The sequence below is a fragment of the Schistocerca cancellata genome, chromosome 3, assembly GCF_023864275.1.
Source record: "Schistocerca cancellata isolate TAMUIC-IGC-003103 chromosome 3, iqSchCanc2.1, whole genome shotgun sequence".
In the NCBI taxonomy this organism is placed as follows: Eukaryota; Metazoa; Arthropoda; class Insecta; order Orthoptera; family Acrididae; genus Schistocerca; species Schistocerca cancellata.
In genome coordinates, this window is record NC_064628.1 from 602441202 (window position 1) to 602457220 (window position 16019).

Sequence of the window (16019 nt, forward strand, 5' to 3'; positions counted from 1 at the left end):
GAATTCAGACACTGGATTGTAAGGCGTACCCAGGGGCAGATATAGACTCAGATCACAAAGTAGTAGTGATGAAGAGTAGGCTGAAATTTAAGAGATTAGTCAGGAAGAATCAATACGCAAAGAAGTGAGATACGGAAATACTAAGGAATGACGAAATACCGTTGAAGTTCTTTCAGGCGATAGATACAGCTATTGAAATAGCTCAGTAGGCAGTACAGTTGAAGGGGAATATACATCTCTAAAAAGGGCAATCACAGACTTGGAATGAAAAACATAGGTACAAAGATGGTAACTGCAAAGAAACCATGGGTAACAGAAGAAATACTTCAGTTAATCTATGAAAGAAGGGAGTACAGATATGTTCAGGGATATTCAGGAATACAGAAATACAAGTCGCTGAGGAATGAACTAAATAGGAAGTGTAGGGAAGCTAAGACGAAATGACTGCATGAAAAATGCACAGAAACCTAAAAAGAAATGAGTGTCAGTGTGAGTGATTCGGAATGTGGGAAGTCAAAACAACCTTCGGTGAAATTAAAAGCAGAGGTGGTAACATTAAGAGTGCAACGGGAATTCCACATTTAAATTTGGCGGAGACAGCGGATACGTGGAAAGAGTACACTGAAGGCCTCTGTGAGGGGGAAGATTTGTCTGATGTGATAGGAGAAGAAACAGGAGCCGATTTACAAGGGGTAGCGGATACAGTATGAGAATCAGAATTTAAAAGAGGTTTGGAGGACTTAAGATCAAATAAGGCAGAAGGGATAGATAACATTGCGTCAGAATTTCTAAAATCATTGGGGGAAGGAGCAAAAAAACGACGACTATTCATTTTGATAAGTAGAATGTATGAGTCTGAGGACATACCATCTGACTTTCGCAAAATCATCCACACAATTCCGAAGACTGAAAGGGCTGAGAAGTGCGAGATTTATCGCTCAATCAGCTTAACAGCTCATGCATCCAAGTTGCTTACAGGAATAATATACCGAAGAATGGTAAAGAAATTTGAGGATGTGTTAGGTGATGATCAGTTTGCCTTTAGGAAAGGTAAAGGCACCAGGGAGGTAATTCTGAAATTGTGATTGACAATGCAAACAAGGCTAAAGAAAAATCAAGACATGTTCATAGGATTAGTCGACCTGGAAAAAACGTTCGACAACGTAAAATGGTGCAAGATGTTCGAAACTGTGAGAGAAATAGGGGTAAGCTATAGGGAGAGAGGGGTAATGTACAATATGTACAAGAGCCAAGAGGGAAAAATTAGAGTGAACGTCCAAGAACTAAGTGCTTTCGCTCCTACTGTTCAATCTGTGTATTGAAGAAGCAATGATGGGGCTGGTCCCGGCGGAGGTTCGAGTCCTCCTTCGGGCATGGGTGTGTGTGTTTGTCCTTAGGATAATTTAGGTTAAGTAGTGTGTTAGCTTAGGGACTGATGACCTTACCAGTTAATTCCCATAAGATTTCACACACACAAGCAATGATGGAAATAAAAGAACGGTTGGCGAGTGGAATTATGATTCAATGTGAAAGGATATCAATGATACGATTCGCTGATGACTTTTCTATCCTGAGTGAAAGTGAAGAAGAATTACATGTTCTGCTGAATGAAATGAAAAGTCTAACGAGTACAGGATATGGATTGAAAGTAAATCGAAGAAAGATGATAGTAATGAGAAGTAGCATAAATGAGAACAGCGAGAAACGTAACATCAGGATTGATGGTCACGAAATAGATGAGAAATTAACAAATTCTGCTACCTAGGCAGCAAAAAAACCTACGTTTCTAGCATTTGTAGACTTAGAGAAAGCTTTTGACAATGTTGACTGGAATACTCTCTTTCAAATTCTAAAGGTGGCAGGGGCAAAATACAGGGAGCGAAAGGCTATTTACAATTTGTACAGAAACCAGATGGCAGTTATAAGAGTCGAGGGACATGAAAGGGAAGCAGTGGTTGGGAAGGGAGTAAGACAGGGTTGCAGCCTCTCCCCGATGTTATTCAATCTGTATATTGAGCAAGCAGTAAAGGAAACAAAAAAAAAATTCGGAGTAGGTATTAAAATCCATGGAGAAGAAATAAAAACTTTGAGGTTCGCCGATGACATTGTAATTCTGTCAGAGACAGCAAAGGACTTGGAAGAGCAGTTGAACGGAATGGATGGTGTCTTGAAGGGAGGATATAAGATGAACATCAACAAAAGCAAAACGAGGATAATGGAATGTAGTCGAATTAAGTCGGGTGATGTTGAGGGTATTAGATTAGGAAATGAGACACTTAAAGTAGTAAAGGAGTTTTGCTATTTGGGGAGCAAAAAACTGATGATGGTCGAAGTAGAGAGGATATAAAATGTAGACTTGCAATGGCAAGGAAAGCGTTTCTGAAGAAGAGAAATTTGTTAACATCGAGTATAGATTTAAGTGTCAGGAAGTCATTTCTGAAAGTATTTGTATGGAGTGTAGCCATGTATGGAAGTGAAACATGGACAGTAAAGAGTTTGGACAAGAAGAGAATAGAAGCTTTCGAAATGTAGTGCTACAGAAGAATGCTGAAGATTAGATGGGTAGATCACATAACTAATGAGGAAGTATTGAATAGGATTGGGGAGAAGAGAAGTTTGTGGCTCAACTTGACCAGAAGAAGGGATCGTTTGGTAGGACATGTTCTGAGGCATCAAGGGATCACCAATTTAGTATTGGAGGGCAGCGTGGAGGGTAAAAATCGTAGAGAGAGACCAATAGATGAATACACTAAGCAGATTCAGAAGTATGTAGGTTGCAGTAGGTACTGGGAGATGAAGAAGCTTGCACAGGATAGAGTAGCATGGAGAGCTGCATCAAACCAGTCTCAGGACTGAAGACCACAACAACAACAACAACAACAGGCAGCAAAATAACCAATAACGGAAGGAGCAAGAAGGACATCAAAATAAGACTAGTGCTGGTAAAAAGGGCATTTTTGGCCAAGAGAAGTCTACTAGTATCAGACTACTAGGATCAAACATAGGCCTTAATTTGAGGAAGAAATTTCTGAGAACGTACGTTTGGGGCACGGCGTTGTATGGCAGCGCAACGTGGATTGTGGAAAAATTAGAACAGAAAAGAATCGAAGCATTTGAAATACGGTGCTAAAGGCGAATGTTGAAAATTAGGTGGCCTGATAAGGTAAGGAATGAGGAGATTCTGCCGCAGAATCGGGGAGGAAAGGAATATGTGGAAAACACTGATAAGGAGAAGGGAGACGATGATAGGACATATGTTAAGACATCAGAGAATGACTTCTATGGTACTAGTTGGAGCTGTAGAGGGCAAAAACTGTAGAGAAAGACAGGGATCGGAATACATCCAATAAACAATTGAGGACGTAGGTTGCAAGTAGTACGCTGAGATGAAGAGGTTGGCACAGGAGAGGAATTCGTGGCCGACCGCATGAAACCATTCAGAAGACTGATGACTCAAAAAAAATTCTGGACCCCATGGAATATCCGTTATCGAATTATTTGAATTTCTGTTGACTAAATCTTCTACATGAACTTCTAAATAAATTCCACAGGGTTTCGACAGTATTTGTGATCGTTGTTTGCCCAACATTAACAGTCATCTTTCGTTAAAGGACATGTCGAATCTGTTTTATTAGCCTGATTCTGTTTCTAATATTTTCCTCCTCAACCCTACCACAAATTCTTTGGGATGTACAGCCCCTCCCTTTCGATATTCTAGCCTATTGAACTTCGTTTTCTCGCAACGACACTGAAAATTCTCACTCAAATTTCCACACGTGAGAACATTTTTTACCCTTCTTGTAGTGACAGATCCATTTCACTGATTTGCTGCTCAGCTGTCGTGGTTTGCTTCTGTATAACCTTAAGCTCCGTTTTTGTGTCCTCTTGCTTCTATTCTGCTCGCCTAACCCCTTCTGCCGCCTTCGCTCCCATCAGTTGGGTGACATTCCCAGTTCTCTTTTCAGTTGTCTTCTCTATGTGTGCCTTTGCACCTCCGATTATCTTGTCAACCTCTTTTTGAATTCTTTCTTCAATTTTGACTCCACGTCGACAATGACTCTTACTTAACCTGCCCTGCTGCGATCTTTTGTTTAAGTTGGCTTTGTTCAGCTTGGATCTCGGTCTTCAGTTCAGTTTAAACCTTTCCTGTTCTTGTTTATATTGAAACTAATTTTTATTATTTGGAAAACTGATGTGCCTTCGTCGCACAATTCCGCCGGCATCCAGAACAAGAAACGCCCTTTACCTCTGGTGCCTACAAAAGAACTCGCCAACCGTAAATTGTGGAAATTTTTTACGGAGTTTATGTAGAGATTGGCCTGCGCTGCGGTTTCCGATACAGAGCAGCTTCGCCGCTTAAGACTCGTAAAGGGCATAGCTTTGAAGAGCCGATCTGGGGAACTTAACTATTATGAGATGAAGCTGATTTTTCAAATTGATATGTGGGCGTTCGCTCCAGTACCGCCAAGGCGGATGCGCACGGCTATATTTAGAGACCTATTAGCCCTACTGACACAAATGGACAAAGGAATGTTGAGCATTTCTGTTTACCAGAATGCCGCGACAACCTGACGCCAGCTTGGGTAAAACAGCTCTCTCTCTCTCTTCCCCTCTCTCTCTTTTCTGCATGGAATTATCCACTGTAATGTTTTCTCGAAATATTTTTGGGGCATAGAGTCCCGGGCTGACAACAGGTATACGGTTCTCACTGGACAAAAAGCAGTTTTTGGACTCTTCTCCCTTTGAGACGTCGAGGAGCGTACCGAAAGGCAATTTTAATGGGCTTCCGGTTTAAAATCTTCGAGAAGAACAATCCTGTTCCGTCACCAAGATGAGTGCTCTGGCTGTTAGATTCTGGTATACGAGTGCACAGATGTTTGCTAACTGCGCCAGACTCCGACGAAAGTGGAGCTCAGGGTTCTGACGGGAGCAGACCTCGGCTTCTGGCTCATTAAGACGTCTTTTCGATGGTGGGTGCAGTTCTCGTCCTTGATGGATAGAATCAGTGAACAGGACATGAATTGGCGTTGTGATTCTCTGAGGGACCTTATCGGGACAGGTGATTATTTGTAGGACCGCGGTAACGTTTTCTTTTATTTGATATTTGGATTGTAGTTATCTTAGTCGATCGTTGCCCTCGCACTTCTCAGCGAAGTTGCCCATACGGTGTCCAGTTCGAACAATCAGCTCCTCGCATCCTGGAGTAATGCTAACATACAGCATGACCGGTACAATTATGTCCGTCTGAGCGAAGAAAGTTACTTTTAACAAGATTGTTTGTAATGAAGATTTTTCTTGTCTATTCTCCCAGTTCCACTTGGCCCAACCGATAACGTCTGTAATGTGACCTAGTAATTTCCACTTCTTTATCAGTGGTTTATTATGTTGTTTTTCTTCACATGTAAATCATTTTTCTATGGTTAATACATTTTTGTGTGGTCATTAGGGAAATAAAACTGGACAACCTGTAGTTACTCTGTCTTTTCGTAACTGCGTAACTTTCAGTTATTACATTACGTATCTTTGCTCTGGTGGGAGGAGGGTGGATGTACTGACCTCTGGTGAAGTGCAACAGGGAATCAGGTACCAAACAGGCTAGTGTAAGTCAAGGCTCCGAGAGTGGTTACTTGCTACCTATGACATCGTCCTGTGGCTAGATTTCCTCATATGACCGATTGGGATAAGCAATCTCTCACAGTCATACATTGTTACAAATATCGAATACTAATGCATTCATCCCCCCCCCCCCCCATGAACCATGGACCTTGCCGTTGGAGGGGAGGCTTGCGTGCCTCAGCGATACAGATAGCCGTACCGTAGGTACAACCACAACGGAGGGGTATCTGTTGAGAGGCCAGACAAACGTGTGGTTCCTGAAGAGGGGCAGCAGCCTTTTCAGTAGTTGCAAGGGCAACAGTCTGGGTGATTGACTGATCTGGCCTTGTAACACTAACCAAAACTGCCTTGCTGTGCTGGTACTGCAAACGGCTGAAAGCAAGGGGAAACTACGGCCGCAATTTTTCCCGAGGGCATGCAGCTTTACTGTATGGTTAAATGATGATGGCGTCCTCTTGGTAAAATATTCCGGAGGTAAAATAGTCCCCCATTCGGATCTCCGGGCGGGGACTATTCAAGAGGATGTCGTTATCAGGAGAAAGAAAACTGGCGTTCTACGGATCGGAGCGTGGAATGTCAGATCCCTTAATCGGGCAGGTAAGTTAGAAAATTTAAAAAGGGAAATTGATAGGTTAAAGTTAGATATAGTGGGAATTAGTGAAGTTCGGTGGCAGGAGGAACAAGACTTCTGGTCAGGTGGCTACAGGATTATAAACACAAAATCAAATAGGGGTAATGCAGGAGTAGGTTTAATAATGAATAGGAAAATAGGAATGCGGGTAAGCTACTACAAACAGCATAGTGAACGCATTATTGTGGCCAAGATAGATACGAAGCCCACGCCTACTACAGAAGTACAAGTTTATATGCCAACTAGCTCTGCAGATGACGAAGAAATTGAAGAAATGTATGATGAAATAAAAGAAATTATTCAGATAGTGAAGTGTGACGAAAATTTAATAGTCATGGGTGACTGGAATTCGGTAGTAGGAAAAGGGAGAGAAGGAAACGTAGGAGCTGAATATGGATTGGGGTTAAGAAATGAAAGAGGAAGCCGCCTGGTAGAATTTTGCACAGAGCACTACTTAATCATAGCTAACACTTGGTTCAAGAATCATAAAAGAAGGCTGTATACATGGAAGAAGCCTGTAGATACTGACAGGTTTCAGATAGATTGTCTAATGGTAAGACAGAGATTTAGGAACAAGGTTTAAATTGTAAGACATTTACAGTTGCAGATGTGGACTCTGACCACAATCTATTGGTTATGACCTGTAGATTAAAACTGAAGAAACTGCAAAAAGATGGGAATTTAAGGAGATGGGACCTGAATAAACTGACTAAACCAGAGGTGGTACATAATTTCAGGGAGAGCATAAGGGAACAATTGACAGGAATGGGGAAAGAAATACAGTAGAAGAAGAATGGGTAGCTTTGAGGGATGAAGTAGTGAAGGCAGCAGAGGATCAAGTAGGTAAAAAGACCAGGGCTAGTACAAATCCTTGGGCAGCAGAAGATATTTTGAATTTAATTGATGAAAGGAGAAAATATAAAAATGCAATAAATGAAGCAGGCAAAAAGGAATACAAACGTCTCAAAAATGAGATCGACAGGAAGTGCAAAATGGCTAAGCAGAGATGGCTAGAGGACAAATGTAAGGATGTAGAGGCTTATCTCATTAGGGGCTAGATAGATACTGCCTACAGGAAAATTAAAAAGACCTTTGGAGAAAAGAGAGCCACTTGTATGAATATCAAGAGCTCAGATTGAAACCCAGTTCTAAGCAAAGAAGGGAAAGCAGAAATGTCGAAGGAGTATATAGAGGGTCTATGCAAAGGCGATGTGGTTGAGGACAATATTATGGAAATGGAAGAGGATGTAGATGAAGATGAAATGGGAGATACGATACTGCGTGAAGAGTTTGACAGAGCACTGAAAGACCTGAGTCGAAACAAGGCCCCAGGAGTAGACAACATTCCATTAGAACTACTGACGGCCTTGGGAGAGTCAGTCCTGACAAAACTCTACCATCTGGTGAGCAAGATGTATGAGACAGGCGAAATACCCCCAGACTTCAAGAAGAATATAATAATTCCAATCCCAAAGAAAGCAGGTGTTGACAGATGTGAAAATTACCGAACTATCAGTTTAATAAGTCACAGCTGCAAAATACTAACGCGAATTCTTTACAAACTAATGGAAAAACAGGTAGAAGCCGACCTCGGGGAAGATCAGTTTGGATTCCGTAGAAATGTTGGAACACGTGAGGCAATACTGACTTTACGACTTATCATAGACGAAAGATTAAGGAAAGGCAAATCTACGTTTCTAGCATTTGTAGACTTAGAGAAAGCTTTTGACAATGTTGACTGGAATACTCTCTTTCAAATTCTAAAGGTGGCAGGTGTAAATAATAGGGAGCGAAAGGCTATTTACAATTTGTACAGAAACCAGATGGCAGTTATAAGAGTCGAGGGGCATGAAAGGGAAGCAGTGGTTGGGAAGGGAGTGAGACAGGGCTGTAGCCTATCCCCGATGTTATTCAATCTGTATATTGAGCAAGCAGTGAAGGAAACAAAAGAAAAATTCGGAGTAGGTATTAAAATCCACGGAGAAGAAATAAAAACTTTGAGGTTCGCCGATGACATTGTAATTCTGTCAGAGACAGCAAAGGACTTGGAAGAGCAGTTGAACGGAATGGATAGTGTCTTGAAGGGGGGATATAGGATGAGCATCAACAAAGGCAAAACAAGGATAATGGAATGTAGTCGAATTAAGTTGGGTGATGCTGAGGGAATTAGATTAGGAAGTGAGACAAAGTAGTAAAGGAGTTTTGCTATTTGGGGAGCAAAATAACTGATGATGGTCGAAGTAGAGAGGATATAAAATGTAGACTTGCAATGGTAAGGAAAGCGTTTCTGAAGAAGAAAAATTTGTTAACATCGAGTATAGATTTAAGTGTCAGGAAGTCATTTCTGAAAGTATTTGTATGGATTGTAGCCATGTATGGAAGTGAAACATGGACGATAAATAGTTTGGACAAGGAGAGAATAGAAGCTTTTGAAATGTGGTGCTACAGAAGAATGCCGAAGATTAGATGGGTAGATCACATAACTAATGAGGAAGTATTGAATAGGATTTGGGAGAAGAGAAGTTTGTGGCACAACTTGACTAGAAGAAGGGATCGGTTGGTGGGACATGTTCTGAGGCATCAGGGGATCACCAGTTTGGTATTGGAGGGCAGCGTGGAGGGTAAAAATCGTAGAGGGAGACCTAGAGATGAATACACTAAGCAGATTCAGAAGGATGTAGGTTGCGGCAGGTACTGGGAGATGAAGAGGATAGAGTAGCATGGAGAGCTGCATCAAACCAGTCTCAGGACTGAAGACGACAACAACAACAACAACAATGCATTCACACATGAATATAAATACAGATATACCAGGAAGTCTATTGTAAAGATGATTAATGAGAAGTTAGCTGTCTGTTATGGAAAACGACTATATGTATGTAAATAATCAGTTATGGTTCAAATGGCTCTGAGCACTATGGGACTTAACATCTGAGGTCATCAGTCCCCTAGAACTTACAACTACTTAACCTAACTCCCTGTTCTGTGCTCATAGGTAGCACACCTCGCCTAGTACAAGTCCATCGCGGTAGCTCGGGGGCCACAGCACTAAGTTACACCTGAAGATGGGCTTATAAGAGCCCGAAACGGATAGTGTGATAATAAAAGAACTTTGCAACTGAAGCGGTATTTTCAACCTCTGGTATAATGCTCAGTTGCGGATGTTCCTCTAACAGGATTATCATTATACACTGATGATTTCCGCCTGAAGCAGAAAATCGACCAAAATGACGTCCTTTTGGTCCCATCATACAGCGTTACAGAGACTGCGGTCTAATACGCGCTGTACTAGCCACAGTTACAGTATGTGTTGAAAATGGTTTCAATGTGCCTCAACGTATGCGTGTACGTGCCGTAGCATGTTCTGTCTCATACTCTCACATCAGCCAGGCTACATCCGAACAGTGTCAAAGGCAGTATGAGTACACTGCTGCAGTGACACCACATCAGGAATGGCTTCTGGATACTCGATACTTTGAGAAGGCCCAATAACCAGATCTCTCAGATGTTGAGATCCAGTGAACGAGCAGGCCATGCCTGGTCCGATCCACCTACCAGGGAAGACAGTCTATATCAGCGAACTCAATAGTCATTAGACTTCGTGAGAGAGCAGAATGGGGCGTTCCGCGGAACTCACGGACTTCGATCGTGGTCAGGTGCTTGGGTGTCACTTGTGTCATATGTCTGTACGCGAGATTTCCGCACTCATAAACGTCCCTAGGTCCTCTGTTCCCTATGTGATAGTGAAGTGGAAACGTGAAGTGACACGTATTGCACAGAAGCGTACAGTACGACCTCGTCTGTTGACTGACAGAGACCGCCGACAGTTGAAGAGGGTCGTAATGTGTAATAGGCAGACATCTATCCAGAACATCACACGGGCATTCCAAACGGAGTCAGGATCCACTTCATGGCTAAGCCAAGTCTCCGCAGTATCCTTTCTTCCAGGAGTGCTAGTTCTGCAAAGTTCGCAGGAGAGCTTCTGTGAAGTTTGGAAGATAGGAGACGAAGTACTGGCGGAATTGAAGCTGTGAGGACGGGTCGTGAGTCACGTGCTTGGATTGCTCAGTTGGTAGAGCACTTTCCTGCGAAACGCGAAGGTCCCGAGTTCCAGTGTCGGTCCGACACACAATTTTAATCTGCCAGGAATGTTTCATATCAGCGCACACTCCACTGTAGAGTGAAAATTTCATTCTGGAAACTAATATCCCTCGAGGTCTGCGTCTACCAGCTTTTCCATTCTGCTTATTACACTGATAATTCGGCAGTTTTCACAACTCTCGGCAACTGCTTTCTTTGAAATTGGAATTATTACACTCTTCTTGAAGTCTGCGGGTATTTCGCCTACCTCATGCATCTTGCACACCAGGTGAAACGTTTTGTAATTGCTGGCTCTCCCAAAGGTGTCTGTAGTTCTGACGGAATATTGTCTACCCCTGGAACCTTTTTTCTACTTAGAGCTTTCAGAGCTCTGTCAAATTCTACTTGTAGTATCATATCTCCCATCTCATCTTCATCCACGTCGTCCTCCATTTCTGTAATATTGCCTTCAAGAACATCTCCCTCGTATAGACTCTCTATATACTCTTTCCACCAGCTTTCCCTTCTTTGCTTAGGATTGGTTTCCCACCTGAGCTCTTGATATTCATACAGCTGCTTCTCTTTTCTCCAAAGGCCTCTTTAATTTTCCAGTGTGTGGTATCAACCTTTCCCCTAGTGATGTATGCTTCTAAATCTTAACATTTGCTCTCTAGCCATTCCTGGCCGCCCACGGTGGCCGAGTGGTTCTAGGCGCTCAGTCCGGAACCGCGCGACTGCTACAGTCGCAGGTTCGAATCCTGCCTCGGGCATGAATGTATGTGATGTCCTTAGGTTAATTAGGTTTAAGTAGTTCTAAGTTCTAGGGGACTGATGACCACAGATGTTAAGTCCCATAGTGCACAGAGCCATTTGAATCAATGAACCATTCCTGCTTAGCCATTTTGCAGTCCTGTCAGTTTGAGTTTTTAAACGTTTGTATCCCCTCTCGCCTGCTCCACTTGCTGCACTTTTACATTTTCTGCTTTCGTAAATTAAATTCAGTATCCCTTGTGTTATCCAAGGATTTATACTACGCGTTGTCATTTTACTTATTTGATCCTCTACTGCCTACACTATTTCATCTCTTAAATCTACCCATTCGTCTTCTACCGTATTCTCTTCCCCTTTTCTAGTCAACAGTTGCCTAATTCTCTCTCTGAAAATCTCGTCAACCTTCTTTCAACTTATCCAGGCTCCATCTCCTTTATTTCCTACCCTTTACCATTTTCTTCAGATTTAATCTAGAGTTCATAATCAATAAGTTGTGCCGGCCGAGGTGGCCAAGCGGTTCTAGGCGCTACAGACTGGAACCCCGCGACCGCTACGGTCACAGGTTCGATTCCTGCCTCGGGCATGGATGTGTGCGATGCCCTTAGGTTAGTTAGGTTTAAGTAGTTCTAAGTTCTAGGGGACTGATGGCCTCAGAAGTTAAGTCCCACAGTGCTCAAAGCCATTTGAACCAATAACTATTGTTCAGAGTCCACATCTGCCCCCGGATATGTCTTACAATTTAAAGTCTGGTTCCCAAATCTCTGTCTTAGCACTATGTAGTCAATCGGAAACCTTGCGGTGTGTACAGGTTCCTTCAAAGTACACAACCTCCTTTTATGGTTCTTAAACCACGCGTTCGCGATGATTAAATTATACTCCGTGCCAAACTCTACTAGGCGGTTTTCCTCTTTCATTTCTTTCCCCCAAGTCCATATTCACCTTTTTTTTCCTTCTTTTCCTTTTCCTACTATTGAATTCCAGTCAACCATCACTATTAAATTTTCGTCTCCATTAACTGTCTGAATAGTTTCTTTTATCTCGTCATATATTTCTTCAATCTCTTCATCATCTGCGTAGCTAGTTGGCATGTAAACTTGCACTACTTTGTTGGGTGTGGGCTTCGTGTCTGACTTGGCTACGATAATGCGTTCACTATGGTTTTCGTAGTAACTTATCCGCATTACTATTTTCGTATTGTATATTAATCCTAGTCCTACGTTGCCCCGATTTGATTTTGTATTTGCAGCCCGGTATTCACCTGACCAGAAGTCCTTTCCTCCTGCTACCGAACTTCGTTAATTTCAACTATGTATAACTTCAACCGATCCATTTCCCTTTTTAAATTTTCTAACCTATCTGTCCGATTAAGGGGTCAAACATCCCACGCTCCGATCCGTAGAATGTCAGTTTTGTTTCTCCTGATGTTGACGTCCTCCTGAGTACTTCCCGCTTGGAGATCTTAGTGGGGGACTATTGTACCACAGCAATATTTTACCCAGGAGGTCGTCATACTCATTTAACGATACAGTAGAGCTGCATGTCCTTTCGAAAAATTACGTCTGTAGTTTACCTTTGCTTTCAGCAATTTGCAGTACCATCACAGCAAGGTCGTTTTGGTTAATGTTACAAGAGCAAATGAATCAATCATTCAGACTGTCGCCCCTGGAACTACTGAAAAGGCTGATGTCCCTCTTCAGTAACTACACGTTTCTCTAGTCTCTCAATAGACAATCCTCCGGTGTAGTTGCACCTACGGTACGGCTATCTGCATCGCTGAAGCATGCAAGCCATCCCACCGACGGCAAGGTCCAGTTCATTAGAATATAATTAATAACAACATAATGTTGTTGTTGTCATTGTTTACTTAAGTTCGTGACGGGTTTGGTGCAGCTCTCTATGATAGTAAATTCTGTGCGTGGTATCTCTGCACAGCTAGTGCAGCCTTTCCCGCTCGAACCTGGTTGTTATACCTTGACCTTCGTCTATAATTTTTACGCCCCCTCCCCCCATATACTTCCATACATTGCCGATATAACTATTCCTTGGTCACTCACGATATCTCCTGTCAACTTGTCCCTTCTCGTAGTCAATTTGTGCCATAAAGCTCTTTTCTCTTCAGTTCGGTGCTGTTTCTTGATATAACCGTCAAATAATGAACATTCTTCTGAAACAGCATTTTTCAAAAGGCTTCTATTCTCTTATCGGTTATTCCGTTTATCTTTGTTTCAGTGTCGTAGAAGGCTACACTATAGACAAATCTTTCACTAAAATATTCCTAACAATTAAATTTGTATTTGATGAAGACTTTTTTCAGAAACGTTTTTTTGCTATTGAAAGTCCACCCTTTAAGTCCTCCTTACTCCACTCATTTCAGCTTCCAAATATCAGGCATCCACTACTTTCAGTGCATTTCCTAATCTAATTCCTTCAGCAGCTCCCGATTTCATTTGATTCTATTCCATCATCCTTGTTGGACTTTTGCTGATGTTCACCTTATAACCTCTTCTCACGAGGTTATATTTGCCCCCCCCCCCCTCCCCAACTGATTTTTCAAGACATTTGCCTCCTATGACAGTTCCTCAACGCACCTGCAAACCTCAGAGTCTTTGCTTCTTCTCCCTGGACTATAGTTTCATATCCCTAATTCTTCTTGTTTTCCGTCACGGCTAGCTCTGTATACGATCTGAATAATGCGGGTAATAGGCTACAACCATGTCTTACTCCATTCTCAACTACTGCCCACTTTTCATGTCCTTCGTATCTTAAAACTGCAGTACAGTAAATGTACAAATTGTAGATAGCCTTTCTCTCCTTGTGTTTTATCACTGTTTTCAAAATTTCAAAGAATATAGTCCGGCCAACATTACGGAAAGTCTCTCATAAATCAGCATATACTAGAAATGTAGGTTTTCCTTTCTTCAGTGTGTTGTACAAGACTAGACATAGGGATTGTTTGGCTTGGCGTGTTTCTCCATTCGTTCCGAATACCAGCTTATGTTTTCCACAGATCGCACTTCAGCAGACGTTCCATTCTTCTGTACGTAAGTCGTTTTGGTATAAGAGTTAGTGAAATAAAAACGTGACAGATGGAAAAAAGTAAATAAACATTTATTATTTTGAAAGTAATCACCATAATTGTTAATACGTTTATCTCTGTGTGAGACAAGATGGTCTATGCCTTCATGAAAAAGTGTATGAAGCTGTCTATGGAACCAGGTGTGCGTCTCTTCGTTCCAAGCAAGTCGACGGTCACGAATATTTATGTTCAGGGCTCCAAAAATATCGAAACGGCATGGAGAGAAATCAGGTATGTATAGGGGATGTGTAAGGGCTTTCACTGCAAGTGCTCACTCCTAGTTGACTTTGTGGAACACGGTTCCACAATTAACGCTCTGTGGTAAGAGGATAATTTGCAAAAATTTAAACGCTGCATCAAGTCTAAACGCCCAGGAATGTTGACGGACTGCACAGTTCTGTTGCAGAATAATGCCCGGTCACATGTTTCCAACGTTCTCCCGATTATTCTACAGAAATTGAGCTTGAAAGTTCTTACACATCGTCCATACACGCCACGCATTTCTCTGTGAATTTCACTGGGATTAAAGCTTTTGACCCACAAATATCAAACTACACTTCGTTGCTTTCACAAGATGTCGAACGTGCGCGCCTTCACCTCTCTCCATTCCAATTTCATTCTCACTTGATTACTTTTGAAATAATAGACAGTTCACATATTTCCATCTGTTTCGTTTTCATTTTAGTGTTACTTATATTTTGCTACAGTGACTGATTAAACTTCTGATTCTGTGGTTCTCACACCTGACAACGCCTGCTTCTTTGTTGCTGTCATTATTAGATTCTTATATACAATTTAATTAAAGGCGTATGTTATATGTAGAATCTGAAAATGAATACACAGCTTTCAGAATTCATTAATAAACAATATTGTGGCTTTATATGTACAAGGAAGGATCGTAAAGTAACGCACAATAATTTTTCCCACCTGGTACTGCTGCTAGAATGTTGAAATCTCAGAACGATACAGTTTTAAGTTTGTGCTACAGAGGGTAATTTGTCTTTATGTGCAGCTCTAGCGAGAGAAGAATGAATTACGAAACAAAAATGGCGCGCACGTTCTACAACTTGTGAAGAGCAACGAAGTTTAGTTTGATATTTGTGGGCCAAAGGGTATAAGCCTAGTGAAATTCACAGAGAAATGCGTGGCGTGTCAGTAGATGACTGTATGGACTGTAGCAATGTCTCCAGGTGGTGTGCATTCCTCCAAGAGGGCCTTGTGAACCTATGTGATTCGCCACGCTGCGGTCGGCCTGTAAGAGCTGCAATCCAAGGGAATGTCGGAGCCGTTGACGCAACAATTCTGAGCGACCGGCGTGTACAACTGCGAACCTTATCGCAAGCCGTTCAACATTTCCTATGATGCGGTGTACGATATTGTTCATGACGCGTTGAAATTTCGTAATGTTAGTGCTCCCTGGGGTGCCTAAGAACCTGACAGACAATGACATGGGCCAGGGAATGATGACAAGCTTGGATCACTTAACGCGTAACGCCATGGAACGACAAGTCTTCTTGAAAGGAATTGTCATTTTTGATGAGTCATCGGCATACCACGACACGCCCGAAACTAAGCAGGCCTCTATGGTGTGGAAACATGCCGGTGCCACAGAACGAAACAAATCCAAAGTGAATGAATCTGCTAGGAAAGTTTTTGTGACAGTGTTCTGGGATATATATGGTGTGTTATTGGTGAAATTTGCTGAAAACGTGACCACTGTGAATTCTGTAGTCTAGATTAAACTTTGGCAAAGTTTCGTCGTGCCCTTCGTGACAAACGCCACAACATAAATACTGACGGTGTCAGATTTCATCATGACAATACTCGTCCCCATGTTGCTGCTCT